General features: G+C 48.3%; 1 protein-coding gene across 1 annotated transcript in view; it reads left to right on the forward strand.

Moving 5' to 3' along the window:
* Positions 1 to 5,000, forward strand: part of LOC311320657 (voltage-dependent calcium channel subunit alpha-2/delta-1) — a 97,277-nt gene that overhangs the window by 57,423 nt on the left and 34,854 nt on the right. The gene's annotated exons all lie outside the window — the stretch shown is intronic.

Raw genomic sequence — 5,000 nt, forward strand, 5'->3', positions numbered from 1 at the left:
GGATCTGAATCTTCAACTGGGTCGCAGGCCATAGCCCCAAGTTGGAGTCTTCTCTTTACCTTTAGAGTTTTCTCTCTCATCATCTCTCATTTCTCTCTCTCTCTCCTCATGCATTACATTACTTCTTAAATCATTGATACACATAGGTCCACATTCTAACCCCATACAGTACATTGTCAAAAAATTAGCTACATTCTACTCAAGATTAAAGATTCTAACTTTTTAATCAAATAATCTAAAGATAATCAATAATCAAGTAGCAGGAGATTGATTTGCTGCTGAGAAGCTCCGTCAAAGTTTCCTGTTTTAAATTTGTTTCAGACCATCCATTTGTGATCGTTTTTCGCATATTGATGATTTTTATCTTCTTATTTTAATTCAGCAAGTATTTTAACGATCGGACACCGGATTCTTGATTGACACTCGCATTCCCGGCTGGGAATGCTAGCAAGCCAACGGGACCGTCTGCTATCTCTGTTTACCATGCTTACCGGAGGCTATTCCATCTCAACAGGCCCAGTCAATCGCCCTTTACCGGTATATCTCATTCTTGTTCCTAGCTGGACCAATGTGTTTTGCTATCAAATCTTCTCTTCGCAGTGGACTCCGGTGTGGAGTCCTTGCATGTAAGTTCTGTTCTGTGCCTTTCATAGCCCATCTTGGCTATTACCAGCAACACTATAGGCTACTTATCAACATACTGTGCTGGCTGTCTAATCTCCTCACCCCCGCGGCCTCCTTGTGAGGCCCCGCGTTGACCCCACTGGACAAGATGACACCGCACTCCAACGTCCCAGATTGTACTGGATGTCTCCAGCTCAGCCAAAAAATGGTGGAGTTCGAGGGTAGAATCTCCACCCTCCACTCTATTCATCAGTCTGAGTGACTCTTGAATACGCTGGTGCCTGACCAGGGGTAGATGCCTGACCTGGACTGTGGATACCCGCCTCCCTGTGAACCACTGATAGTAGCAGAGCTGAAGCCCTTGGGTGGGGATACAGACCCTCTGGCCCAAGCTTGGAGCACGGCCTAAGCTGTCATGCTCCACCCCCAAGCTACTGAATCCATGGACTGAGGTCCGGCGCAAGGACAGGTAGCGAGGGAGGATCTCTTCCCGTGTAGTCTCTCCACCTCCTTTGGCTATCCCCCTGGAGAACACCTACAGTTACGTGGGTCTGAGGAATAAGGATCTCCACCTGGGCACTCCTGGGCGCAAGAGGACCGGAAGCGTGAGCTGCCCCATCCCCCCATCATCTTTGGATCCTGCTGAGCCCCTACCAGCGCCCCCCAGCTGCCCTCTTCAGCGTCCAGACTCCATTCTCTTCACCCCCCATCCTACACGGTCCCCTGTTGCCACTCAGTCCTTGGAGCGGCCCCCCGGCTTGGCCAGTCCGCCTGGTCCTCTACCTGGCCAGTCAGCCTGGTCCTCTACCTGGCCAGTCAGCCTGGTCCTCTCCCTGGCCAGTCATCCTGGTCCTCTACCTGGCCAGTCAGCCTGGTCCTCTACCTGGCCAGTCAGCCTGGCCCTCTACCTGGCCAGTCAGCCTGGTCCTCTACCTGGCCAGTCAGCCTGGTCCTCTACCTGGCCAGTCAGCCTGGTCCTCTACCTGGCCAGCATCGGAGAAACCACTCTCCACCAGAGGGTAAAGGGAAGGTGCCCTGTCTCCAGCGGCAGTCTCCAGTGCCTCCTGTGCACGTCAAGCCCTCTGCATCAGTGCTCATAGTCGGCTCTTCTATGGTGCGTCGTGTTGCAGTTCCGAAGGCGCAGACCTACTGCTTCTCAGGGGCCGAGGTCTCAGACATCCATTCTGTCATCCCACCACTCATCAATGATCATCCCCTGGTCTCATCTGTCATCATGCATGTCGGGTCGAACGACATCAGGCTCCAGCAGTCTGAACGGCTGAAGGAGGACTTCAAGGCCCTGATTGGCACTATTCTGAGGATGGGCAAGACCTGCATCGTCTTCGGTTCCTTCTCCTCTCCCCAATGCTGTATGTTGATTCTGGAACCGACGGGACCTCTTTGCCTGGGATGGCCTCCTTCCCAGCAGGTCAGGCGCTTGTGTGTTGTCAGTGAGTATGGACCTGGACCTGATGTCCTGCAGGGACTGATGTTCTGTCAGTGAGTATGGACCTGGCCTTGATGTCCTGCAGGGACTGATGTTCTGTCAGTGAGTATGGACCTGGCCCTGATGTCCTGCAGGGTCTGATGTGGGGTAAGTCCGATCCGTTTTAATGACTGTTTACTCCATGAATATAGTTAATTGTTACGGATCGGGCTACATCAGGGCTTCCTGGTGAGTGTCTACCTCTCCATGTGACAGCGAGTCCTCAGCACATACCCACTAGAGTCGTGGTTAGATTCCCTGTCCGCCATTCAAATTGGGCAGACACATCTATTAGGCCTAGGCCTCAGCTGAATCGCACTGTTGTCCGTTGTGGTCCAATTATTAGATACCTACGCCCCTTGACCCAGGCCCCTTTCATTCTAGGCTCTGTTCCTTCTGACTTAGAGTTCCCCTCGGCTCGTCTAAATAATGCAACTGCCCTTAAGGAAAGGAGAGGGCTTGGGCTTCTTCTTCTTGTGTGGGTTTCGATGTTTCTCTCCCCCCCAGGCTTGGGCCCGAGGGGCTAACCTTTTACCACCCCGAGCCTGGGTGAGGGGTCACCCGGGCTATATTTCTGGGCACACCTCTAGGAGCCATGTCACTGTTTCGTCATCCACAACCGTCAGGCCCCGCATTCCGTTGTGTGTCCAGTATATCGGACAGTCCTGGATGACGTGATCTGTGGTTTGTTCCTCGGTGCCACACTCGCATGCTGAGCAGGATACCAAGCCCCATCTGTGCATCGTTGAGTGGAAGCGTCCGACGCCGGTCCGGAGGTGATTAAGCCTCACCAGCGCCGGTCTGGCTAAGTCCATCCGGAGAGTGGAAGGACTGGCGGCTGGGATGAAATCATGGCTCCACTTGGCTTTGGCTGATTCATTTAAACATACGACTTTGTGTCTCCTTCAGCAACATAAATTAAATCATTTGACAATCCTATTCTCTCAGGCTGATCCTGATGTCCTGGTACTGTTTGTTTCCTGGTTAAAGAAGTCTGATAGTGACTCTTCCATAACTCTGCAGCACTATAATGCATATAGCATTGATAGATTGGGCAGGGGTGGTGGGGTTGTTATTTATGTAAAATCTTGCCTGTTTCTGTTGTGAATGCCATTACCATCCCAAAGTATTTTGTACTGCTTGCACTGAAGGTTGAATTGGGGCCTAGCAACTCTTATTTGAGGTTGGTGTTTACAGGCCTCCCAAGGCTGCGGTCAGCGCTATTGACAGAATCACTGATATACTCTACTTCTATTCAAATTCTGAGATGATTGTGTTGGGTGATTTTAATCTGGACTGGCGGAGTGTTGCTTCTGGTTACCTGAAGGAAGTGAGCGGTAATCTTGGCCTTTCTCAGTTGGTTACTGAGCCCACTAGGCCGAACCCCCAAAATTATGTTAAATCCACCCTTATTGACTTAATCTTCTCCAATAGATGTGACAGGATTTCTGCCTGCAGTGTTTTGGGGTATAAGTGACCACTGTCCTACGGCTTGCGTTAGATCTACAAAGCTGGTGTAAACGCCACGCATTGTCTTGAGGGGAAATTTCAGATCTTTCAACACCCAATCCTTTTTAGATGACATCATTGACTGTAACAGTCTATGCTCGGTTGAGTCTAGTAACGTGCAAGTTTCCTTTGACAGTTTTGTAAAAACTTAAATTACTTTGTAGATAAACACACCCCTTTCGAGCGGACTAGGATTAAATATGGAGTTGCACCATGGTTCTCAAGTGAGCTGTCTAACTTGTTTAATGATAGGAATCGTGCCTGGTCAGACACACAGGGGATACCCAAGACTGGCTTTCTTCTAGACAACTCAGAAATACATGTATAACAGCTGTAAGGAAAGCTAAATCTGATTACTTCTTGGATTTAGTCTCTAATTCCTATTCGATCCAAGCTAAATTCTGGGGTGCAGTGAACCTAACTAAAAACAAATCCTCTAGCTCACTGCCCTTGTGTATTCATGTGGAGGATCGTGTGATCTCCGATCCGAAATTATATTTGCCTTGCTTTTAATAAGCACTTCTCTGAGGCAGGGCACTTATTTGATAGGTTGTGTACTGGGCTGGCTCCCCTGGATGCTGACTCTGGCTGCATTCTCACTTTGGAACATGTCTCCTTTCAACACTTTACACCCAGCGGAACTCTAGGAATCTTGCAGAACCCTAAGTGTTCTACTGGTGAGGACAGTCTAGATTCATTTTTTATAAAACTGTCTCCCCTGCAGCTTAATGTACTACACGAAGCACCAATCTCAAACTCGTCCTTAATCCTAGTAAATCCAAGTTTATGTTGTTCTCTAAAGCCAGGACTATTGATTATGATAGATTTCACCTTTCAACTGCTAATGGCTTGCATATTGAGAGTCATGGACTACAAATATATTGGTTTATGGTTGGATGATAAACTATCTTTCAAGTTTCATGTAGATAATCTAGCCTCTAAAATGCAGAAGAAAATTGTCTTCCTGTACAGAAACCATTCTAGCTTCCCTTTGTTTGGTAGGGAAATAATTGTTCAAGCTGTTTTTCTATCAGAATTAGACTATGGTGTTACTATATATAGACATGCTTCTGTGACAACCTTTAAACCCTTGGACTTTGTCTACCACTCCGCCCTAAGATTTATTACGGGTGATAGATATGACACTCACCACTGTGTTCTTTATCATGAGGTGGGCTGCCCATCTCTTTCTCTAAGGCGTAACTATCACTGGTATTTGTTTATTTTCAAATACATTACTTCCACCTTACATCTGGTCTCTGTTGAACTGAAGCTTTGGCACCTACCAGACACGATCGTATGATCGGCTTGTTTTCAGGGTTCCTCGAGTGCATTCTGAACTTGGAAGGGCTGCTTTTTTCCATGATGCTCCTTATACAGT

Source organism: Borostomias antarcticus (assembly GCF_949987555.1).
Source record: "Borostomias antarcticus genome assembly, chromosome: 18".
Lineage (NCBI taxonomy): Eukaryota > Metazoa > Chordata > Actinopteri > Stomiiformes > Stomiidae > Borostomias > Borostomias antarcticus.